The sequence below is a fragment of the Mesocricetus auratus genome, unplaced genomic scaffold (genome assembly GCF_017639785.1).
Source record: "Mesocricetus auratus isolate SY011 unplaced genomic scaffold, BCM_Maur_2.0 Super-Scaffold_100004, whole genome shotgun sequence".
NCBI lineage: Eukaryota > Metazoa > Chordata > Mammalia > Rodentia > Cricetidae > Mesocricetus > Mesocricetus auratus.
Genome location: NW_024429189.1, coordinates 89005865 through 89031956, shown reverse-complemented (window position 1 = coordinate 89031956; position 26092 = coordinate 89005865). Strand labels below are relative to the sequence as shown.

The following is a 26092-nucleotide window of genomic DNA, read 5'->3' as shown; positions in this document are numbered from 1 at the left end:
TACCTACTGTTAATGGCAGTTTTCCAATTAAAGCAAAGAGATGAACTAATTCGCCAAAGTCGTCCAGTGGGCAAATGGCTATTTGAGCCTAGAGTCCTCAATGTTAACCAGAACTTCACTGTTCATCCTGCCTTAGCCATCCATGCCTTCTTCATCCCTTCCTGTTCCAATTTCACTTATCCTTTAAGACCCAACAGAAGATCCTACCTTTCCCAGACTTCAGTCTTTGGACTGAGGTCCAGCACCCTCTTTAGCCATCTTCTTCTACTGCCTGAGCTATTTATGCAACAATCACGTGGTGTCATTTGTATTTCTTTCTAGTCTTGCTGTCTATCATGTTGTCTTGTATTGTGTCCTTGAAGAAAAAAAAAACTTATTGCTCTGGTTAGTTTTTTGTCAACTTGACACCCCTGGGATCATCTGAGAGAGGATGCAGCCATTGAGTAAATGCATCTCCATCAGATTGGCCTGTAGACAAGTCTATGAGTCACCTTCTTGTTTTGGGAGGCTCCAGCCAAAGGTGGATGGGAACACTCCTAGGAAAGTAGCTCTGAGCTGCATAAGAGAGTAAACTGAGGAAGCTGTGAAAGCAAGTCTGCAGGCAGTGTCATTCCATGGCCTCTGCTCCAGGTGCTGCATTCCTGCCCGGTCTTCCCTTCCTGATAGGCTATAAGCTATAATACGAAATTAACCCCTTCCTCCCCGGGTTGCTTTTGGTCATGGCGTTTTAGCACAGCAACTGAAAGTAAATGAAGACATTCTTATAGAAGCAAAAGGGCAACGTGGAAGGAGTATAGAGCACCAGGGATGCAGGTGAGTGACACAGCACTTAGCGTGCTCAGGGCCCTCAGTTTGATCCCCAACGTCAGAAAAAGCAAACATGTGGAGGGAACACTCATTCTTTTTTTTTATCATTTTTATTTTAATTTTAAATAGCTTGTTTTACATGTCAATCCCAGTTCCCTCTCCCTCCCCTCCTCCCGCACTCCCCTTCCCCCCCCCCACCCTATTGCCAAATCCTTCCCCATAGGGGATATCTAGAGTCTGTCATTTTACTCTTGGTAGGGTCCAGGCACTCCCCTAAGACTCCAGGCTGAGAGAGCATCTCTCTTTGTGCTATAGGCACACGAAGACAGTTTGTATACCAGGGATAGACACTGATCCACAGCTCAGGGCCCCATAGGTTGCCCAGGCCTTCTCACTGACACTCACATTTGGGGGGTCCAGATCAGTCCCATGCTGGCCTCCCCACTGTCGGTCTGGGGTCCAAGAGCTCTCCCCTGTTCAGTTCAGCTGTCTCTGCTGGTTTTGCCAGCCCATTCTTTGCCAATTTGCTCATCACTCCTCTCTCTCTGTCACTGGGTTCCTTGGGTTCAGTTCAATGATTAATTGTGTGTTTGCCTCTGCTTCCATCAGTCACAGGATGAAGGCTCCCGGATGGTTATAGACATCAAGTTCATTATCAGGGATGGGCATTCGAGGTGGTCCCTCCACTATTGCTTAGCTTGCCAATTGGTGTTATCCCTTTAGATCACTCGAGGTCACTCTGGTGCCTGATCTGTCTTCGAACCTATGATTCCCTCTTCCCCCTATTCTACCCCCACCCCCTCAACCCCCTGTTCCCCCATGACCAACTCTCTTCCTCTTCACCCCCTCTCTTCTTCCCAGGTCCCACTCCCCCCCGGCCCCCCCTTGTTCCCCATCCATTCAGAGGATCTTGTCTCCATCCTCTTCTCTTGGGTACTATGCATATATGCATATCTTTTAGGTTGTTTCCTGTTTCCCAGACTCTCTATCTGTGGAAGTGCAGACTGGCACTATCCTGATCCATGTCTAAAATCCATATATGAGTGAGTACATACCATGTTTGTCTTTTTGCGACTGGGTTACCTCACTCAGGATGGTTTCTTCCAGTGCTATCCATTTCCCTGCGAATTTCAAGATTCCATTGTTTCTTTCTGCTGAGTAATACTCCATTGTGTAAATGTACCACATTTTCTCTATCCACTCTTCAGTTGAGGGGCATCTAGGTTGCTTCCAGGTTCTGGCTATTACAAATAATGCTGCTATGAACATAGTGGAGCAGATGCCCTTGTATGAACCTGCCTCATTTGGATAAATGCCTAAGAGTGGAATTGCTGGGTCTAGTGGTAGATTAATTCCCATTTTCCTGAGGAATCTCCATACTGATTTCCAAAGAGGCTGTATGAGTCGGCACTCCCACCAGCAGTGGAGGAGTGTTCCTCTCTCTCCACATCCTCTCCAGCATAAATTGTCTTCGGTGTTTTTGATTTTAGCCATTCTGACAGGAGTAAGATGGTATCTCAGAGTTGTTTTGATTTGCATTTCCCTGATGGCTAAGGATGTTGAGCACTTTCTTAAGTGTCTCTTGGCCATTTTAGCCTCCTCTTCTGAGAATTCTCTACTTAGCTCTGTACCCCACCTTTCAAGTGGATCCTTTGGTGTTTTGGAGACTTGTTTCTTGAGTTCTTTGTAAATTTTGGAGATTAGCCCTCTGTCAGATGTAGGGTTAGTGAATATCTTTTCCCATTCTGTGGACTGCCTTTTTGTCTTTTTGACTGTGTCCTTTGCCTTACAGAAGCTTTTTTAGTTTCAGAAGGTCCCATTTGTTAATTGTCGATCTCAGTGCCTGTGCCACTGGTGTTATGTTTAGGAAGTGGTCTCCTGTACCAACTCGTTGAAGAGTATCTCCCACTTTCTCTTCTAAAAGTTTCAGTGTGGCTGGATTTATGTTGAGATCTTTGATCCTTTTGGACTTAAGTTTTGTACAAGGCGATAGACCTGGACCTATCTGCAGTCTTCTGCATACCAGTACCCAGTTATGCCAGCACCATTTGTTGAAGATGCTTTCTTTTTTCCATTGTACAGTTCTAGCTTCTTTGTCAAAAATCAAGTGCTCATAGGTGTGTGGGTTAAAATTAGGGCTTTCGATTCGGTTCCATTGGTCTACCTGCCTATTTTTGTGCCAATACCAAGCTGTTTTCAGGACTATAGCTCTATAATAGAGCTTGAAGTCAGGTATGGTGATGCCTCCTGAAGTTCCTTTATTGTATAGGGATGTTTTGGCTATCCTGGGCCTTTTGTTTTTCCATATAAAGTTGATTAATGTTCTTTCCAGGTCCTTGAAGAATTGTGATGGAATTTTGATAGGGATTGCATTGAATCTATAGACTGCTTTTGGCAAGATTGCCATTTTTATTATGTTGATCCTACCAATCCAAGAGCATGGGAGATCTTTCCATTTTCTGGTATCTTCTTTGATTTCTTTCTTTAAAGACACAAAGTTCTTGATATACAGGTCTTTCACTTCCTTGGTTAACATTATCCCCAGATATTTGATGCTGTTTTTGGCTATTGTAAAGGGTGATGTTTCTCTGATTTCTTTCTCAGTCACTTCATCATCTGTATATAATAGGGCCACTGATTTTTTTGAGTTGACCTTGTATCCTGCCACATTGCTGAAGGTGTTTATCAGCTCTAGGAGTAACCTTGCGGAGTTTTTTGGGTCACTTATGTAAACTATCATATCATCTGCAAATAGTGAAAGCTTGACTTCTTCTTTTCCTATTTGTATCCCCTTTATCTCCTTTTGTTGTCTTATTGCTGTAGCTAGAACTTCAAGTACAATATTGAAGAGATATGGAGAGAGTGGACAGCCTTGTCTTGTTCCTGATTTTAGAGGAATTGCTTTGAGTTTCTCCCCATTTAGTTTGATGTTAGCTGTTGGTTTACTGTATATTGCTTTTATTATATTCAGGTACGTTCCTGTTATCCCTGATCTCTCTAGGACCTTTATCATGAAGGGGTGCTGGATTTTGTCAAAGGCTTTTTCAGCATCTAGTGAGATGATCATGTGGTTTTTCTTTCGCAGATTGTTAATATGGTGGATTACATTGATAGATTTTTCTAATGTTGAACCATCCCTGCATTCCTGGAATGAAGCCTACTTGATCATGGTGGATGATTTTTCTGATGTGTTCTTGAATCCGGTTTGCCAGTATTTTATTGAGTATTTTTGCATCAATGTTCATGAGGGAAATTGGTCTATAGTTCTCTTTCTTAGTTGTGTCTTTGTGTGGCTTGGGTATCAAGGTAATTGTAGCCTCGTAAAAGAGTTTGGCAGTAAGCCTCCTGCTTCTATTGTGTGGAATACTTTGAGGAGTATTGGAATTAGCTCTTCTTTGAATTTTTGGTAGAATTCTGCACTGAAGCCATCTGGGCCTGGGCTTTTTTTGTTTGGGAGACTTTTGATGACTGCTTCTATTTCATTAGGGGTTATAGGTCTGTTTAGATTGTTTATCTGTTCTTGATTTAGTTTTGGCAAGTGATATCTATCCAGGAAATTGTCCATTTCCTTTAAATTTTCAAATTTTGTGGAGTACAGATTTTCAAAGTATGCCCTGATGATTCTCTTGATTTCCTCAGAGTCCGTTGTTATGTCCCTTTTTCATCCCTGATTTTGTTAATTAGCATGCTCTCTCTCTGTCTTTTGGTTAGTTTGGATAGAGGTTTGTCTATTTTGTTGATTTTCTCAAAGAACCAACTCTTTGTTTCATTGATTCTTCTCAGTGTTTTCCTGGTTTCTACTTGGTTGATTTCAGCCCTCAATTTGATTATTTCCTGGCGTCTGCTCCTCCTGGGGGAGTTTGCTTCTTTTTGTTCTAGAACATTCAGCTGTGTTATTAATTCTCTAGTATGACTGTTCTCCAGTTTTTTCATGTGGGCACTTAGTGCTATAAACTTTCCTCTCAGCACTGCTTTCAAAGTGTGAGGGAACACTTATTCTTATGGAATGAAATATTTTTTTCTTAATTCTGAAACTGCAAATAAAGTTTACCAAACACTTAAAATATTTAAGAATTTTATTTGCAGTGGTACACAGCTGTAATCTCAGCATTCACGAGACTAAGGCAGGATCACCCTGAGTTTAGGGTTAGCTTGCACTACATACTGATACTCAGACTCAAAAACAGCAAAAAAAATGTATTTAGCAAATTGTCCTGATTGGCTCTTTTGTCAGAACACTAACTAGGATCGAGAGGACTTGGCAAAGGGTGAAAGGTGTCTTTTAGCAAAGGCCAAAATCATTCACATGTCACCTTGCTGAATTTCTCCAAAGTAACAGTCTCTAATTTTTCAAATCCCTATTTACAAAAATGGAGCTTTGAAAGATGAAGTCATGTGCCCAGCTGCTATTGAGTAGAATCTTTCATAGAGTCCTGATAACTAGTCTTTGCCCTGAGTCACAACTCCAAACAGGTTACAAACATGCCCTCCAGTACTTCAGAAGTGTAGAGGACTCTGATATACAGATAAGGGCAAATCACAGTTGTCCCAGTTCCAGCAAAGCCTTCCTCAAACACCCTGCAACCAAGACAAACGCAATTAATATTCCTATGGAACAATGGAGATGTCTGTAATAGTGGGGAGGGAGTTGATAGCAGGCAGCTCTAAAGGACGCATACACCCCCAGGCTGGGTTCTCTAGAGGTCTTTTTGACAAAAGACCTCAGCACTGGGAGAAGGGCAGAGTGGAATGCCCTGCCATGGCCTTTTAATGCTCATGCCCGTCCCTTACCCCACTCCCCCATGTCACTGCAGGAAATCACTGTTTCTGAAAGAGTAATGTGTAAGAGGGGAGGAGCCACAGATGAGGCAGCTTATGTAGTAGATGAGAAGCCAGCAGAGTCTTGGAAATTTAAGTCCCTCTCACTTTGACCGTTTGTCCATCCTCCGATTTCCTTTCTCCAGTTGGTTATAGAGAGTTCTGTTTGTGTCAGGCAGTGCTGGGAAGAACTGCCTAAGACCCTAGGAATCCTGGGCAAGTATTCTAATGCTCCTCTATACCTCCAGCCCTCTCTGGCTTGACTAAAACTATGCACAAGAAATAGCTCAGTGCCCTTGCTGGAATCCCAAATCAGCGAGTACCTCTGTGGTTCTGAGGATATAGTCTACATCTCTCAAGGTTATTTCCCCCAGCACCTCCATCAGTGCCTGGCTCCTTGAAATCCGTAGACTGAAAGAATTTCGGAAGCCAGTGAATCCTTGTCGGAACTGTGAAATCACACCACCTTTAGTCTAAACTTACAGACTGGACTGTAGCGGGCTACTGAACTATTGGTTACACCATCTTATCAAAATATCCCTAAGAATACTGTAAGTGTGCCGGGCTTTGGTGGTGCACGCCTTTAATCCCAGCACACGGGAGGCAGAAGCAGGCGGATCTCTGTGAGTTCCAGACCAACCTGGTCTACAGAGCGAGTGCCAGGACAGGCTCCAAAACAATACAGAGAAACCTTGCCTCAAAAAAACAAAAAAACAAAAAACAATACTGTAAGTGGTAAACTATCGCTGGGCGAAACTGGTCTCTAGTCACTTAGAACAGCCACAAATTCCTACACGACGTGACCCTGGCTAAAGGTCAACTGCCTCATCATTTGACTGCAATCTCTCTACTTCTACTTCCCTAACCAACTCTTCACTGCAGATGTCAGAGATGCTCTTCTGCATATTTCACAATTGAGGGGTTTGCCCTTAAAAACTTGAACGGGAGGGTGGGGCTACTTCCCGCTAATCTGCTTGGCACAGTCCCACTGGCAATTAAAAAAAAAAAACACTCTACTTGACTTATTCTGACCTCTTAGGAGTTTTTCTCTTTAGGTACCCCATAACAGCTGCCTGTGAGCTACCTGTGGGCCACAGGTATGGGACAGAGCTGTTGAACTAGGGGACTTCACATGATGAAAGATCTCAGTCCTAGACAGAAGAATAAAGAAGAAAGTTAACTCTAAATACTGTCCCACTCTGGGTCTCAGGTGCCTCACAGCTACTCTGCCAGATGTATAAACTCTTCCTCTTACTGGGGGTCGTAGGACAACTAGGTTGCCAACTGAAGCACTGGAGAATATGTTCCCATTTTCCTTACGTCTTCCCTGCTTTGTGTTTCCCCAAAAATTACAGGCAAATTAAGTCATAAGGGTGGGACCCTAACCTGATAAGATTAGTGTCCTCCTGGGAAGGCATACCAGGCAGCTTGCTCACCCTAGGCCTCTTGTTCACTCTTTGTCATGTGAGGACACGGCGATGAGTGGTATGTGCCAATCTGTTTTGTCATATAAGGACAGGATGAGTGCTATGTAACAGTCGGCATGCCAGGAACAGAGCTGGTCAGCAGAAACTTAATCAGCTGGTACCTTGACCTCAGGCTTCCAACCTCAAGAAATCAGGAAAAAACAAACACCTGTTGTTGTTTAAGCCATCTGTCCTGCTGAAGACATCAGCTCCTCTTGACCTCTTCAGCCCTTCCCCACCTATAAATCTCTGAATGACTCAGTCACCCATAAAAGCAAAGAGATAACTTTAAATAAGTAAACAAATGAACTAAAGAAGCCGCCACCAAATCTGTGCTGTGTGGCTGTCACAGCCTGAGCAGCCTGCCTCCTATTAATGCTTGAAGATCTACGCTGGTCTGTGAGTGCAGCTCGGGTGGTAGAGCACTTAGCTAGCACGCCTGAGCACTGGGTTGGCCCCCCAGCAGCATGAATAAATAAGCAAGTTAATTATTTCTAAGATGGTATTCGGAGGCTCAGATAAACAGGCATACTCTATTTTAAAAGACAGGTGGTGCAAGCTCTCAAGTCCTAGCAACTTGTGAAATCAAGGAAGAGTGGTCTCCTGGGAGTTTGGCACCGACCAAGCGAGTTTCAGGCTATCCTGTATGATTGTGGTCCTGGCCAAACTGAGGTCCTGCCTCCTTAAAAATAAACAAAAACAAACTAACTAAAAGACAAGAGCTTTCCCAAGGTGAGGCCCATCCATTGCAATAGAGATGGGCTGGCCCCTAGATTTCCCCACTAGCACATAATTTCAATGATGTTCTCCTCTTTAGAAAAAAAAATTAAATAACGTAAGTAAATCCATGAGGGGAACAGCATCATATAGACTCTGTGTCTTCTGGCCTGGACAAAAAGGTTCCTTTGGAATTTGCCACAAAGGGAAGCATGCCACTGTTTCCATTGGCCCAACTTCCTTTTTTTTTTTTTTTTATACCCCCAGATTACTCCTCTTCTGTTTGGTTTGCTACTAGGGATCATTTTTGCTTTGTACATGAGCACCTATCTTGTCTATGCAAAATTTGGTTTCATCTTGGGTAAAAACACTTTCAGTTTAAGAGTGTTCTTTTTAGTTCTGGAGATGCCTGCTCAGAACCAACAAAAATGACCTTGTACCACAGCCCTCTAGACACATGTGACTTGTAGAAGTTCTATTCTCAGCAGATCTCCACAAGTTAAAAGATATCAGAAGGGTTCCTGTTATTTATTCTTTCTATAAAGCTTTTATTGTTGTTGTTGTTGGTGGTGGTGGTATGGTATGTGTGTGTGGGCGCACGCACACGTGTGTACACCCGACACATGCCATAGCATACATGTAGAGGTCAGAGGACAACTCTGTGCAGTTGGTTTGTTCTCTTTCTACCTTTATATGGGTTCCAAGCATTTCACTCAGGTCACCAGGCTTGGGTGGCAAGCATTTTCACCCACTGAGTCATCTTGCCAGACCCCCTCCCCCATTAAATATGTCTCATTTTTTATTGCTGTGATAAAATGCCAGTATCAGTAAAACTTACAGAAGATACCATCCTGGCAGGAGGACACGGCAGCAAGAAGCAGGCATGATGGAAAAGGCAGGAAGCTGAGAGCTCACATCCTCGGCAGCAGGCATGGAGCAGAGACAGCACACTGAAAGCAGACAGGGTGTTTTACTCCCAAAATCCCCAGTGATGCTGTTCCTGGGGCTCCTCCTCTAGCCAGGGTGCACCACCTAACCCCTCCAAAACAGCGCCCCTGGCTGGGAACCAGGACCTGCGGGGGACTTTCCTCTTAATGAGTTGCAGTTTTGCCAGTCTTGAAAGAAATAGACTCTATTAAGTCAAAAGAGCTTAAAAAACTCCAGGTGCAGCCAGGAGTTGGTGGCACACGCCTTTAATCCCAGCACTCGGGAGGCAGAGACAGGCAGATCTTTGTGAGTTCGAGGCCAGCCTGGTCTACCAATCGAGTTCCAGGACAGGCTCTAAGACAATACAAGGAAACCCTGTCTCAAAAAAAAAAAAAAAAAAAAAAAAACTCCAGGTGCCCCATGGGGCCCTGGCAATACGTGAGTGACCACTTGACCACTACTGAAATGATCGTTACTTTGAGATGGGAGGGTGTTCTGATATCCTGCAGCATTACCAGTTCAAAAGCCTCAGTGGGAAGTCTTAGAGATCTGGGCCGGTCTCTGTAAGCACACTACAAATCTGCAATCAGCCAAACAATTTGCTGACTAGACACATTTCTCCAGGTCTCCCAAAAGACAGAAAACAATAAAGGATCTGGGACTAGCAGAGCATAACCCTTGGCAAAGGTTAGTACCCAGTTATAAAGCATGAGGGGTGAAGTGAAACGGTGATCCCCTTTCAAATTAAGGAGTGTCCTAAGATATGTGCAGTGGGGACAGGATAAGCAGAGGGGCATGACACAGCAGGGTAAGGAGGCTCAGATGAATTGGCTGGAGAGACATCAAGGAGTGGAGGAACTGTGGAAATCCAGGGGCAGGAGCTACTAACTTTGGTTGACTGACAACTGTGCATTCTCAGTGCCATGCTCTGGGGCAGCCACGGAGTCAGCACAAGACACTTTCAGACTGATACACAAGCAACTGCCTGGGAGTGGAGGCCACAGAGAGACCACTGGTCACATAAAGGTACTTTTTAAACTGCTACATTATTCATTAACTGTATGGTCTCATCTTAACCTTCTACCTCATTAAAATGTTAGGCTGTTAGAAATGCCGACTTCTGCTACATTCTATAGAAGCATAAAACATGTGCATGAGCTTTCCTGGACTTGGAGATTTTAGCCCAAGCTCAGTAACTTTTTCTTTGAAACCCATTGAAAACTGCTGGTATTTCCTCTGCTAAAATATCCATTCATATAATACCTGAATAATTTAGAAATATTGTTTATATATAAACAAAGTATTCAAAAAATTTCCTTTTTAGCATTCATGAAGTCTGTGCTATGAGCCTAGTGTGGTGGCACAGGCCTTTAATCCCAGCATTCAAGAGGCAGAGGCAGGAAGATCTCTGTGAGTTCAAGGACAGCCTGGTCTACATAACGAGTTCTGGAACAAGCCAGGGCAACATAGAGAGACCCTGTCTCAAAAAAACACAAAACAAAACTACACTATGGCCTTCTGAGTCCGAGCAAGTTAAAGTTAGTAAGATGACAATGGCAATATGTACAAGAGGCAGAGATTTGCAAAAGTCCCTTTTGGGCAATCAGAGACCCTTATTTCCTGGGGGGCATGGGGTTGTGAGCTGTTGAAGTGGAAATAAGATGTCTTTAAGTAGCCAGCCCCACTGCAATGCAAAGGCGGGAAGTTCTGAGACCTCTTGGCGTGTGGTGCTAGTCACCAGGAATTACACAAGGGTCAGCTGTCTCCCATGAACTATTTTGTTTAAAGGAGCATTATTTCTGTAACCTTGATAACATGAACCAAAGAATAAAGAGCTGTGGAATTTTCAGGATTCATCCAGTCCAATACCATTCTTCTACAGATAAGGAACCTGAGACCCAGAGAAGGATACTATTTGATGAGCCTAGAAGACTACATGATGACCCCATAAAGAACGCTTCTCATCACTGGGTTGGCTAGACTGGAGGTTAGAACCTCCCGGCTCTTTCACAGGACGGGAGTTCAATTCCAAAGGCCTGGGTTTGACTCTCAGCATGGATGAAGGGTGTCTGTCTCACAATTACTTGTACTTCCAGTTCCAGGAGATCTGTCACCCTCTTCTGGCCTCTGCAGGGACTTGCATGCAGGTGGTAAATACCCAAATACACACATACACAAACTAAAAATGTTTCAATAAAAGAGATTTCTAGCAGGCATGGTAGCCCTTTGATCCCAGTACTTAGAAGGCAGTAACAGACAGATCTTTGTGTGTTTGAGGCCAGCCTGATCTACATAGCAAGTTCCAGACCAATCAGGGCTACACAGTGAAAATCTAATTCAAGAAAAAAAAAGCTACTATTTCTATCTACTGACACCTGAATATCCATCACAGAATTAGTTGGAAAGTTGTCTTTTTCCAGGTACGACCATGATCATCAGCCAGCATTTATTTAATTTATGTGGACCCTAAATTAAAAGACTGGAGTGTCCTTACAGGAAGGAGGCAGAGGGAGGCAGAAACATAGAGGAGGTGACATGTTTGAAGATGGAGTTGCAAATGCATCTGGGAAGCCAGAAGGGATGCATGGAGCCACCAGAAACTGAAGGAGGCATGGAAGGACTGTTCCCTGAAGGAGCCATTGGAGAAGCCCAATTCTGTCTGCCCTTTTTCCAACCGTAGGCTCCAAAACAGGAAGAGAACAAATGTCCTTTGTTTAACACCATTTGCACTGCTACGGCAGCCCTGGGAAATTAAGATGGTGTGCAAATGGCAGAAGCAGGTAGTAACCCAAGTCTCTGGACTTCCCCCTCGGTCCTGTCTCCTTGCCACCATGTCACATTCCGTGATTCTGACCTTGTCAAAGACATAAAGTCTCCCCTGTCTTCACATGAGCTCGAAGACTGAGGCAGTGAATACTGCAGATGCTTCTGTTTCCAGGCGTTGATATTTAGTTCATCCAACCACTAGGCTTTCTGCTCTGGGAAGTACCAGACTTGGCCATGGTATTAATTGTTAATAAGATGACTGGGATCCAGAAGACAGGATTCATAAAATAGAGCCAAGAGAATCCATTTGGTTCCAATAAGATATAAAGAAAATATGCAACCGTTTTCTGGTTGTTTATTTGTCAAACTGACACACGCTAGAGTCATCTGGAAAGAGGGAATGCCAACTGAGGAATTACTACCATCAAATTGGCCTGTAGGCAAGTCTGTGTGGCATTTTCTTAATGGTTTGTGTGGAAGGGCTCAGTCCAATGGTGGTGCCACCCTTGGCAGGTGGTGCAGACTGTATGAAAAAGCAAGCTGAATGAGCCAGGGGGAATGGGCCAGTAAGCAGTGGTCCTCCATGGTCTCTGCTTCAGTTCCTGCTTCCTGCTTCCTACTTTGAGTTCTTGTATTGACTTCCCTCTGTGATAGACTATGATCAGGATTTGTAAGATGAAATAAACCCTTTCCTCACCAAGCAGCTTCTGGTCATGGTGTTTATCATAGCAATCGAAGGCAAACTAGGACAAGACACTTAAGTTGGTTTCAGCCTTTCTCTCACATTATCCCCTTCATCTTGAGGTGTGTGATTGACGTTGATACAATGCGCATTCAGTTTGAGTCTTATGACTATGAATAAGAATTGGTGGCAGCTATTCTATATGTATTACCATACAGCAATTCACTTAGAGAATGTTATTGCAATGATTAGATGATAAATTGGGGACCAACTGAATGGCCTATTACATGTCAAGAAGCAGTTTTATCCAGAGTTTGTAAATTTAGTTTCACTTATCTTTTACTTAGCCCACAATTGCTTCCTTTTATGGAATCATGTCCCTCTAACATTCCAAAGTTAAACTCCTAAAACTCATGCTTCAGACTGTAACATATGTGAGGGGTCTAAAGAGGTTAAAATGGGGCCAATTAGGACTAATCCAATACGTTCCAATAGGCACCCTTACAGAAGAGAGAATGTTGTATCCAAAGAGGTAACACAGATATGCACACACACAGTGAAGACCGTATGAGAACACAACAGCAAGGCCACAATCTATCTACAAGCCATGGAAAGAAGTTTTTCATCGTGACTTGTAGCATTCAGAACTGTCTCCTGCTTGAGGCACTCACTCCACTACAGTTGGATATGACAGGCTTAGCAAACTGGTAAATTTCTGCTCTGCAATCTCAACACTTAAGAGCAGTGGTGGCCCAGCAACTGATGGAAACAGATGCAGAGACTCACAGTCAAACATTAGGCCCAGCTCAGGGAATCCTGTAGGAGTGAGGAAGGAAGGATTGTAGAAGCCATGATTTGTTTTCATTTTAATTTAAATTAGAAACACACTTGTTTTACATGTCAATCCCAGTTCCCTTTCCCTCCCCTCCTTTCCTACCCCCACCAACCCCTTATCCCATGCCCTTTCTGCTCCCCAGGGAGGGTGAAGCCTTCCATGGAAGGATCTTCAAAGTCTGTCATATAATTTGGAGCAGGGCCTAGGCCCTGCCCTCTGTGTCTAGGCTGAGAGAGTATCCCTCTGTGTGGAATTGGCTCCCATTTGTACACTAAGGATAAATACTGATCCTCTGCCAGAGGCCCCACTATTGACCAGGCCTCCTAACTGACATCCACATTCAAGGGGTCTGAGTCGGTCCTATGCTGGTTTCCCAACTATCAGTCTGGGATCCATGAATTCCCCCTTGTTCATGTCAGCTGTTTCTGTGGGTTTCTACAGCCTGGTCTTGACCCTTTTGCTCATCACTCCTCCTTCTCTGCAACTGGATTCTAGGAGTTCAGTTCAATTCAGTGTTTAGTTGTAGGTGTCTGCTTCTGTTTCCATCAGTTACTGGATGAAGGCTCTAGGATGGCATATAAGGTAGTCATCAATCTCATTACCAGGGAAGGGCATTTAAGGTAGCCTCTCCACTACAGCTTAGATTGTTAGTTGGGGTCATCCTTGTAGATCTCTGGAAATCATACTAGTGCCAGATCTCTCCTCAAACCTATAATGGCTCCCTCTATTATGGTATCTCTCATCCTATTCTCCTCTGTTCTTCCCCTGACTCAACCTTCCTGCTCCCTTATGTTCTCCTCTCCCCTCCTCTTCTCCTCTTCTCTTTCTCCTAACTCCCTCTCCCCTCCCCCCATGCTCCCAATTAGCTCAGGAGATCTTGTCCCTTTTCCCTTCTCCAGGGGACCATGTATGTATCTCTTAGAGTCCTCCTTGTTTCCTAGCTTCTCTGGTGGTGTGGATTGTAGTCTGGTAATCCTTTGTTCTATGTCTAAAATCCATATATGAATTAGTACATACCATGTTTGTCTTTTTGTGACTGGGTTACCTCACTCAGGATGGTTTCTTCTAGTTCCATCCATTTGCCTGCGAATTTCAAGATTCCATTGTTTTTTTCCACTGCGTAGTACTCCATTGTGTAAATGTACCAATTTTCTTTATCCGCTCTTCAATTGAGGGGCATCTAGGTTGCTTCAAGGTTCTGGCTATTACAAATAATGCTGCTATGAACACAGTGTCATTATTTTGGTTGTTTTTCTAGTTCATTAGATTATTGTTTGTTCTTTTATGCTTTCCTCTATTAATATTAGGAATATGTTGGTTTATTGTGTTGGACATGGTGAATTTCTTCTTAGCTCTTTTCTGTTCATCTATTCTTATCATGAAAATTTTTCTTTCCTGTATTCTCATGATTGAGACTGTATTTCTTCCTCCAGTATAGGATTCCTTTAAGTATTTTCTGCAAATCTGACTTAAAGGATAGGCATTGCTTTAGTGTGTACTTGTCTTGAAATGCTCTTGTGTTTCCATTAACTTGCAAAAGATAATTTCATTGAATATAGTAATCTTGGTTGACAATTATTTACCGTCAAGGCTTGAAATATCTCATTCCATGCTTTCCTAGGTTGGCAATTATATTCAGATTCTGGTGTTAAAAGGGGAAGCATTGGTGGAAGGACCACAAACTTGTAGCAGCCTGAGAATTTGATGTTGTGATTGTTCCCTTCATGACTTGAGTCAAAGAAATTAATTCACAACTCCCAGCAGGATCTTCATTTATCTGGTAGATTCCACAGCAGGGTTGGAGATACAACACACAGCCAACTGCCCGAGTTGGGTGGTAAGGTGTGGGGCCTGGGGGGGCATCTCCCCTTCGATGCTAGGAATTTGGCTGGTTTGATGTTGTGTGGGTAACCGTGGTTTCTATAGGCCCATGAATATGATAGCCACATCATGTTCGGAAGACAGAAGCTCATAGCACTCCTCCCCATTTTGCAGCTCTTCCATTGTCTCCATCTCCTCTTCCAAGATGGCCCCTGAGCCTTGGCAGGGTTGGTAAAGATGTCCTGTTTAAGGCTGAGCGTTTGGCTTCTTTCTCTCAACACTTTAATTATGAAGCGCCACACTGACAGATGCCCCGGCAAAAAGAATCTTCTTTGACTAAAGTTGAGAGTGATGATGTGATATAAATATTTAGAAGACAGTTTGACATGACCATTCAGGAAAATAACAGTAGCAGGTTCTATCCCAGACTCAGTGGTCTTCCGCTCATGGATTTTGCCCAAGATTACAGTACAAGGCATGGAAGTTCCTGTGGCACAGGCCTCCCTCAACCCAATCAGAAATCGGATGTTACTCTGTAACAGCTGTGCACCACTGGGCATATCTTGCCTGGTAGGCCTGTATTATGGTAGTCACTTCTGGCACTGTGAAAGCTGGCCACAGGGAGAAGTCTCCAGGTAGATTTGAGGTTAATTTTTTGTGTTCTGTAGCCAAAGTAACCACACTCTTCAACAATAGGGTCTTACCATGATGTCTCCCCATGGTGGGTCACTAAGGGCAATGCAATAACCCAGGTTGTTTTGGAGACCTCTGGACATCTTTGACCAATAACTCACAGGGTGATATCCCATAACCTGCAATTTTCATTTGATAACACAGGTAGTCTGAGAGTGAAACTCAACACCCATGCAGAATAATTCTGTTAAAATGATTTTTAAGTCATATCTTGAAATTAGCTTACTAATTAGTGGATTTCTGTCTCAGTTAGGGTTTCAGTTAGAGACACCATGACCATGGCAACCCTCATAAAGAAGAACATTAATTGGGGCTGGCTTAGTTTCAGAGGTTTAGTCCATTATCATCATGGCAGGGAGCATGGAGGTGTGCAGGCAGACATGGTGTTAGAGGAGGAGATGAGAGTTCTACATCTCGATCCACAGGCAACAGAAGGAAACTGTGCGCCACACTGGGCATAGTTCGAGTCCATGAAACCCCAAAGCCCACCCCCACAGTGACACACTTCTTCCAATAAGGCCACAACTACTCCAACGAGGCTATGCCTCTTAAACGTACCATTCCCTATGGGCCAAGCATTCAAACACACGAGTCTATGAGGTCATACATATTCAAACACCACAGTGTCCATTAGGCTTTTTCGTGTGCCCTGAGCTCTGGCTAACCTACTATTCCCTCCTCTCATAAATCCCCACTTAATCCTTTAACCCTTCTCTTATTTCATATCTCATGTATTCTGCTGTCCCTCTAAGTAGATTTTAATTGTGTTGTATGAAAAGCAGCCTCTCAGAGGGCTTAGCTGTCCCCACCCTGCACACCTTAAACCTTCCACACTTCGACTTTTCACTTATTTTCATGTACCTACAATTACTACCCTCTCCCCTAATGAGCTCTCCAAAATGCCTCTTTCTGGTTTCCACTTGTAAAGCATTTATCTAATTATTCTTTATCAATAAAAACTTGGAAGCCAGCCGGGCGTTGGTGGCGCACGCCTTTAATCCCAGCACCAGGGAGGCAGAGGCAGGTGGATCTCTGTGAGTTCGAGACCAGCCTGGACTACCAAGTGAGTTCCAGGACAGCCTCCAAAGCCACAGAGAAACCCTGTCTCGGAAAAAAAAAAAAAAACCTTGGAAGCCAAATATCAGGGTAAGAACTTGAATGATCAGAGAAGCAGTGGAGGGCAACTGGTGACCTCTTCTCTCTCTCCTTCCTTGATCCAAGAAGGCCAAGAATCTTTCTAAAACCCTTCCTACTTCTTCCTGTGTCTCCCTATACGTTCTCAGTCCTCCAAAGTCTCTATGGCTAATTTTGGAATGTTAGTAGCTATCTTAGCCCTCTGATTCAAAGTAAATTTTATGTCATTCTCGGGAGTGTCAGAGTGTGATCAAAATATCCCACAGCATTTCTCCCTTTTGCCTAAATAAAAAAGGGAAGGTTTTAACTCTAACATAATAAATCTATATACAATAAGAACAGTTATCAGGTAAGATTACATTCACAATGTCCAGTCCATTTGCATTTAGCAAATTCAGAGATAATACTCCAATTATCTATCCTATCTTAGTGAGTTCAAAGTTTTGTACCTAATTCACTTCCTATCCTAACTCATACTGGGTGGCTTTGTGTGTCAACTTGACACAAGCTAGAGTCATCAGAGGAAGGAGCCTCAGCTAAGGAAATGCCTCCTTGAGATCCAGCTGTAAGGCATTTTCTCATTTAGGAATCAATGGGCCCAGCCCATACTGGGTAGTGCCAGCCACCTCTGGCTGTTGATCCTGGGTTCTTAAGAGGGTAGGCTGAGCAAGCCAGGGGAAGCAAGCCAGTAAGCAGCTCCCCTCCGTGGCTTCTGAGTCAACTCCTCCTTCCGGGATTCTGCCCTGTTTTGTTCAGTTTTGAACAGCAATACTGAAATGGAAGCCTAATAAATCCCTTCCTCCCCAAATTGCTCTTTGGTCATGGTGTTTTGTTGCTCTGTGGAGGAATTCCTCCAATGCTGACAGGGAATGATTGAGACAAATTTGATATTGGGGTCTGTGAGAGGCCCTTAAAGGTGTCTCCCAAAGGCAAAGGTCACCTTGCCTGTACCTTGTTGATCTGCATTCATTAATCCAATGCTGGCCTTTGCCACACCTTCTGCATATTCCAGAAGGCTGGGACCTTCTGTTTGGATTGTCTCTAGAAAAAACATTGTTTCTTGGAATGCCTTGCCTACACTCCATTTTCAGATGATCTGGTTTACCAAAATTAAAACATCTAACCTTTTGATTTTTCTTAAAAGCTTTAGAAATCACTTCTATCCAAGTATCATAACTGTGAGATCCAATATCTGATTCATTCATCTTTGGGTACTCATCTTGCCTTAGGAGTCTAATTCTGAATTAGCATTTTCAAAACTCAAAGATTCAATTAATATTTGTCTAGCTTCTGGATCTGAAGTAAAAAGTCAGTGAAGGTTTCTTTTGGGCCTTGTATAGTTTTAGTAAATTACTCAGGTCTCCTGATTCTTCAACCCTGCCCCAAGTATATCAAATGATATGTCTTTGCAAATCAACATACTGACCTTCATCGAGAAGCTGTTCTTAGGAAATTTCCATACCTCCAGCCCTATTTCATTGTTCTATGACCCTAGCTTCCTCTCTCCACCATGGTTTCTACTATAACTGAGGACCAGCTTCCAATACTGCTGTGGTTAATTCTTTCCAGTCCCCTGGAATAATTCTATTCTGAGTAGCCCATGAATTTAACATGTTTCACAAAAGGTAAATGCATACCACATTAAACAACTGTTTCCTTAAATTTCTTCAAACATTTCTACAGATTCCAGCTAACTTTTGCATAGCCTTGGGGGGTACCTGTCATCTGATGGTCATTCTTGTATGGCAACTGAATAAATTAAAGTTGTTTTTCTAATAACCTTGGGCCACTCCTCTTCAATTTCATAATGTAATGGTGTGGTGGCTTCTGCTCTAAACTCCACCTTCTGTGTGAGAACATTTTTCTTGGTTTCATTAGTAGGTCTTTCTAAGGATTGTATTTTCTTCAGTCAATTTTTCATATTTTTTCACTTTTCTAAGGATAAAACATGAATTACCAAACTGATAATGATTATAATTGGCATTATGTCAATCTTGATTATCCCTTCATTTAATTTTTCCATTTTCAAACCATCCATTGTGGAACTATATAGAGACCCCCAACTCCCTGCATTATAATATTGTTCCCCACTCTTAATGTGGGGGGTTAAAACTTTCTTTTAAAACTAATTCCCCGTTTACGAATTCCACAGATAGCCGGGCGGTGGTGGCGCACGCCTTTAATCCCAGCACTCGGGAGGCAGAGGCAGGTGGATCTCTGTGAGTTCGAGGCCGGGCTGGACCGACAGCCCCCAAAACAATACAGAGAAACCCTGTCTCATAAAAACCAAAAAAAAAAAAAAAAAAAAAAAAAGAATTCCACAGATGTCTTCCCCAGAACTGATGAGAATGATAGCGAAGTGTGAGACTGGCTGAGAATTCGGGTGGGGCACGCCTAGCCAGCTAAAGCCACTTGCCTGTAGCTGGGGGCTGACAGAGTGTGGTGGTGGCAGCAACAGTAGAAGCCCGAGCAAGTGGGGTGTCAAGGCAGTGGACCTGGTGTGGCAATGGCCCGAGGAAGGGGTCCAGAGGAAGCCTACAACCCTCGCAGAGGGAGTCTGCCACCTGAAAATCGGACACAGGCAGCCGTGCAGAAGAAGCCTGTGTGTGTCGGGAAGCAGAGGCACAGGGCCACCTGAATGACAGTGCCCGCCAGTAGGGGTGTTTGGGACCTAGCTGCCTGTAGCATTTGGGACTGGGGACAGGCAGAGCAGGAGGCTGCTGTAAAAAGGCCAGACTCACTCACGTGGAGGGCCTGGGGGAAGGGAGGGAAAGCCAGCTAAGGTTACGGTAACTCGGACAGCTGCAAAGCCAGCGGCAAATGGCTGCCTCGTGATTCCTGTCCAGCACTGGATGCCAGACGATGTGTCCATCTAATTCTTCTTTATCAATAAAAACTCAGGAGTCAGATACTGGGGTAAGAACCTGAATGATCAGAGAAGCAGCAGAGAACCAACGACTTCCTCTCTCTCTCTCTCTCTCTCTCTCTCTCTCTCTCTCTCTCTCTCTCTCTCTCTCTCTCTCTCTCTCTCTCTCTCTCTCTCTCTCTCTCTCTCTAAAAAGGCCCAAGAACCTTTCTAAAACCCCTCCCTGCTACTTCTCAATCTGCCCTCGGTCCTCCTTTTAGATTTCAGTATATCAAAAATAGATTATGACTCAAAAAAGGTTTTTAAATGACCATTATAAAGATAAATGACTGATATTTTGGGTTTCCCCATATGAGAGAAGACAGTGAGGAGAGAATGTCTGCCTTAGTTAAGGTTTCTATTGCTGTTAAAAACACCATGACTATAAACAACTTGGGGAGAAAGGCGTTTGTTTTTCACCTTACAGCTTCTAAGTTCTTCCTCCAAGTTCTTCCTCCCGGGAAGTGAGGGAGGAACCTGGAGGCGGGAACCGAAGCAAAGGCCAGGCAGGCCAGCTTGCTCCTCAATGCTTGCTCAGCCTGATTCTTATACACGCCCCAGGACCACCTGCCCACAGGTGGCACCACCCACAATGGGCTTGGCTCTCCCACATCAATCAAGAAAATGTACACAGACTGGCACCATCAATCACCAATCAAGAAAATGTGCACAGACCCGCACACAGGCCTTTCTTAAGTAAGGTCCCCTCTTTAAAACTGTCTCTAGCCTTGTGTCAAACTGACATAAAACTAGCCACATAGCATCCTCATTGTAGAAGAGATCGTAGGTAAAGGCACTACCTGTCAAGACTGATGACCTAAGTTTAATCTTCAGGACTTGTGGAAACACACAGAATTGTGTGTTTTCAGTCAAAGAGTTTTTACCTACCCTTGCTCCTCCAAGGTAAAAGAACAAAGATGTCTGGCCTAAGATGTAAATACAACAGGATGCTTGACCTAATGTGTGGTTGCTGCATGTCCTGCCTAAACAATAGAATACTTAACTGAGGATATAGTTACTTGATGATTTGCGTATTGAAGAATTACTCTGTTCTTGTGTCATTGAAAAGGAAGTCTTTTGCCTTCTCCCACTCTTTTGATGAGGTATAATAAAAACCTTGAACAATAAACTTGGGCAGATTCAGTATTTACCTGATGCCCTCCTGACTCTACCTTGTTTCCTCAATTCGCACTCCCCTTCCCTGGTAAGAACCTGAGTCAGCTGGCGCGCCCAGACAAGGACTCATGCATGTCATCCTCTGACATCCACTACTGTGTCATGGTGTGCATGTGCAAACACACACACATACACACACACACACACACACAACAGAAACTTTAAGGATAATACTAAGCAGTCATATATGTGAGGGGAAATGTGTGTAAGTTCAGAAAAATAGAGTGATAAGAAAAATAATTCAACAAGTAAGTTTACATTTCCAAACTCTAGTTTGAAAAGAATTTCAACTAGTTACAAGTAGAATAAAGATAACCAACACACACTTACACAGGCACATCTTAATAAAATTACAAAAATAAAAATAAAACCAAATAATAATAAACAACTTTTCTTTCTTTTTTTTTTTCTGGTTTTTCGAGACAGGGTTTCTCTGTAGTGTTTTTGAAGACTGTCCTGGAACTAGCTCTGTAGACCAGGCTAGCCTCAAACTCACAGAGATCCGCCTGCCTCTGCCTCCCTGGTGCTGGGATTAAAGGCGTGTGCCACCAACGCCCGGCTTAATAAACAACTTTTCAAAGTGCTTAAGAGATAAAGATTGATATCTTATACAGAGAAAGAACAAATCAAAATTCTGGCAATTTTCTCATCAGAAACAATGCAAGCAAAATATAGAGACAACATCTTTAAAGTACTGAAGTTTATATGTAAATTATTCAATACAGAGGGGAAATTCTTTTCAAAAACAGCTGCAGGCCAGCAAGATGACTTAGCCATGAAAGGTGCTTGCTGCCTGGTCTGACAACCTGAGTTCCATTACCCTGGCCAACAGGACCAAGGGAGAGAACTAACGCCTCCAATGTCCTCTCACATACTCTCTGTCTCTGTCTCTCTGTCTCTGTCTCTCTCTCTGTCTCTCTCTGTCTCTCTCTCTCTCTCTCTCTCTCACACACACACACACACACACACACACACACACACACACACACACACGTTGTAAAAGAATTTTAAGGGCCAAAAAAGAGACCTTTACAGGCATTCAGCACAGCGGGCAGGGGATTTAGCAACAGACCAGCAGTACAAGAAATGTTAACAGAGGGAAACATTCAGTAGAAGGAAAAGGATATCAGAATCAGAACAAAGTAGATACTACACAAAAGATTCCAGTGGTAAATACATGAGTAATTTTTAAAGGCATTTTCTTGTTTTTAAATTCTGTTTAAAACATTACCAATTGCTTTTTAAAAACTAAGGTATTGTGGTGTTTATAACACATGGGGGTGTAAACATGGTATCACTAACAAATAAAAAAAAGTCAGGAGAGGGAAAATACTGAAAAGTTTCTGCACCCGGATAAGCCTCTCCACCGATGTAGCAATCCAAATCAGATCACATCAAACCGAATTAGAAATAGCCCACGTTTAATGGTTACAACACTCCCAAATGGCCTTCTAGGCCCCCAGAAATGAGATAGGAAAGAGAGACCGGAAAACCACAAGTCTATTTTCTGGGAGGCAGTTTAAATACCCTGTGGGAGTGGGTCATCATTTGGTGGGCTTTCTGAGATACAGCAAGGTTTGGAGGGAGATTGGGGGGGTGGTTGGGTAGAACCTCCACCATAACATTCCAGACTCTTTTGGTATGGATGCCAGGGTCTAAGAGTGAAGCTTCCTCCATAACAAGTACTACATAGTGAGCTCATGGCCAGAAGTTCAGTTCATCAAAAAGAAGTCAGAAAAAGTAAGAAAACAGGAAAACAGAGTTAAGTCAGGACTCAGTAACTACGCTTTTGTTTGGGTGTTGAAGACTGCATACGGGGTTTCACACAAGCTGAGCACACTAAAACACTGAGCTACAGTGCCCACCCCTGGACATTTTGAAACGTTTACTTCACTGACCTTGTGACAGAAAATCCCTTCCAATTGGTCAGTTCCAGAATTGGAAACCATTCTCTGCCATCTTGTGGACTCAGCAAAAGGTTTCACGCCTTGGGACATGAAAAAATATCCCATGGAAACTCCCTGTGCCCTCTTTTTAATGAGTGTGGAAAGATCTAGAAGGAACAGGCCAACTAATGCAGGAGTCTGTGAAATCACTTGACATGCACATATCTCAGGTGACAACAGCAGCTTGAAGATCACCCACTCTGGGCAAAAAGTGTGTTTACCCAGCCTTGTAGCTCCCACCATACTCTGTAGTTTAAGAACAAAATAAGTCTTGTTTGAGGAATGGCAGGAGGGGAAGAAGGAAAAGTGGAAGGGAAGGATGGACTTGAATATGGAATTTCCAGAGAATCCCTGAGGGTCGGCTCAATTAAGTCTGATGTGGCTCCCAAACTAATATACTAACAGCCTCCTCTTCCCAAGCCAACCTCTTGAGGTGCAGCGCCTCCTGGTGGAGACCTGGGTCTGCTGCTGGAAACCTGAAGAAATCCAGCCCAAATGGAAATGGCTGGAGCTGGGGTGTATGCTGGAGGAGCTCTTAGCGCCAGTTTCTTTGTTGGCCCTCAAACCTAGGAAAGACCTTGGACCTCAAGCTGGAAATGAGAATTGTGGTAACAACATTTGTAGAATTAAAAAAGTTTCAAAAAGTGAGATCAGGGAACCGGACATGGTGAGGTCATCTCAAGCCAGGCTCTCAGGGTCTCTAGCTCTCTGCTTCGCCATCCCAGGAACACCATCACTGGAGGTAAGCAGAGGAAATTAGCCACAGCAGCTGTCCCCAGGAGTCTACATTGTAAAACCACGGTGAGGTGGACAAGCCAGCCATTCAGTGGCTTGTGCACAGCCGTGCTTGCTCGGTGGCATGGCTTTTCCCTTTCTGCCCTCTGTTCTATTCCTCTGGGCAGTTGACAACTCACCTGCCCTGGGCAAGCTGTTGTTTTGTTTTGTTGTTTTTTTAAACTCTAATAAAATTGTCCATTTTGAATAAAATTTGGCTTTGCTTGACTTTTAAACTTTTCCTGCCTTTGACCTAATTGGCAGAGAAAATGAAACAGTTCATACCCATAAATAATATCAGAGTGACAGTTCCTTCCTCCTGGGTCATCCAAGTAAAATAGCCACCATCTTGATCAGCTGTGCCTGGTTGCAAGAAGCCATCATGATTGAGCCAGTAGTCTGTTACTGTTCTCTCAAAGAAGGAAGAGGTGGGGAGGGTCACTGAACTCTCCCTGAAACTCCAGCCACTCTTCCTGGTCACCCGTATGTCATTCTGCCCTGATGGGACATGACCTCAGGTCTCCAGAGACAATGCAGTTTATGCTGGGGAGGTTGATTGAAGGGCTGGGGCTCCATCTAAGTGAATGTCTGTGCTAGGTGTGGCACCTGCCAGTAATCCCTCAGGCTAAGTAAGTACACCCAACAACCGTCTGGCTCCTGGGGAACCTGTGGTAGAGTCGCACTTTGGTTTGATGTTGGAACCTTAGAAGGAGGGGGTGAAGCACGGTTTAGGTTTATGTCTCCCCAAGGGCGGTGTGCTTGTGACACCCCACACCCCATTCTGGGTGCAGTTGATAGAAACAGCGAGCAGGTCGAGGAGCAGCCGCCACAGTCCTGGTGACCTGACTGGCTCACTTGCTGTTGCTGACACTGATTTCCTAGATGCAGAACTCTTAACGCAGAGCCTGACGGGTTCAGGTTCATCTCCTCCTCGATCTGTCCTGTTTAGAACACTCTTAAGGTGCAAGCTGTCCTGTTATGTGGCTTTCAACTCACCAAATCCAGTAAACTCCTGGAAGACCCAGGGAAATTACAACATGCAAGGGTGGTTTTGTTTGATTTTGGTTTGGGTTTGTTTTTTATTTGGGGGTGCGATGAAGTCTTGATTTTATGCACTATGGAGTAAGTAGTTCGTGATGGATTGTGGGTATTTAAAAAAAAAGCACAATCCCACTACAATGTCCATCTTTCCCAGGAATGTATGCCGACTTGCCTTGCCACCCCAGACCCCCTGGGAAGAGCTGGAGAAATTCTTTCTCCTCTAGGTCTTCTCTCATTCCTTTCTTGACAGTCACACAGCCGTCATTACCTACCCAAGAGTCAGCTCCAAAATTCACTTCCAGTTCGCCTATCAAAGGAGGCCGGTGGTGGTGGCCCACGCCTTTAATTCCAGCACTCGGGAGGCAGAGGCAGGTGGGTGTCTGCGAGTTAGAGCTAGTTCCAGGACAGCCTCCAAAGCCACAGAGAAACCCTGTCTCAGAAAAGAAAAGAAAAGAAAAGAAAAGAAAAAAAAAGATCTAAATCTGTTGAGGCTGTTTTTTGTTTTGTCCCACATAAAACAAAGTATTAAGTGCATTTTGCTTTTAGCCTGAGGTAGGCTGGAAGGAGGAGGCTCCAGGAGAAAACACCAGCACCCACGAGGCTATCGAGGCTATCACTCAACAGATGCCACAAATCCAGTGCCTCAAGTACGGGGGTATCTTTCATTTGTCACACGATACTTGAACCAAAAGTGGCTTGGTATATTTTCCTACCTTCCCCACTCTAACTCCTAATGTTTGCCTTGTTCCTATAATTCCTAAGTCACCCGTGATGAAACTTTAGAGTCGTGTGAGGCTTTAAACGGACTCATAAATGGCTTAACCATTGGCGGGGGCAAAATGAAGAAATAGAGTACCTCGTCCTTAATCTGTCAGAGTTGAGTGTGAATCCAGACTCAATACACCAAGCTTTGGGATAGATGAGACTTAAAGACCAGGCGTTACAAACGACTTCGCCAACAGGAAGTGACCAACGAGGCACCAAAAAGGCGTCCTTGCCGTGCCATTGTTCCACAATGCCGTGACTCGGATTCGAACCGAGGTTGCTGCGGCCACAACGCAGAGTACTAACCACTATACGATCACGGCGAGCTACCGGAACGCCACATTGTAGCGTCTTTCCAGAGGAGTCCTTGAGATAGGGAGGATGTCCTGCCATCCCTGTGCTGTTGTCCTTCTGAGTCCCCAGCTGACCGTAACGAGGACCTACGGATTTCTCGACTTTCTGCTTGGCTTTGGAAACACCTTACATAAAAGACAGGAAATGAAAGGGCCTGGCAAGTCCAGAGGGGTAGCGCCTAGGAAACTAAAACTCGGGACGTGGCGAAGGGAATATCTCGAGTTCGAGTCTATCCTGGATGGAATGAGACACTGACTCAAAAAATTAAAATGAAAAAGGCCCAGTCCCTTGCTGTTAAAACTGCTGCGAAGCGAGGGATTCACTCCGCCAGGGCGCGGACTCAGCCAGGGGAACCAAGGGGAACCAAAGCGCCTGCGCACACCGTTCATGTGCGGAGTCCCGTTGATAGGCAGAAACAAGCGTCAGCTAACCAATGACGTCAGAAGGGGGAGGGGCGTCCAATGG

The 26092-nt window shown here is 44.1% G+C and overlaps 1 long non-coding RNA gene and 1 other non-coding gene across 5 annotated transcripts; both read right to left on the bottom strand.

The window, feature by feature from the left end:
- Window positions 1–4989: 4989 nt before the first annotated feature.
- LOC121140497 lies at window positions 4990–26026 on the bottom strand. 4 transcript variants are annotated; one of them, XR_005877363.1, is made up of 5 exons: window positions 25365–26026; window positions 8647–8758; window positions 7012–7233; window positions 6658–6776; window positions 4990–5385 (listed from the first exon to the last, which is right to left on the bottom strand). It is a non-coding gene; the product is annotated as an uncharacterized LOC121140497 (long non-coding RNA). The 4 variants fall into 4 exon arrangements; XR_005877365.1 differs by having other exon boundaries at window positions 7062–7233; XR_005877362.1 differs by lacking the exon at window positions 6658–6776.
- On the bottom strand, window positions 25525–25596 carry Trnah-gug. Its single transcript has one exon. It is a non-coding gene; the product is annotated as a tRNA-His (tRNA).
- Window positions 26027–26092: the final 66 nt, after the last annotated feature.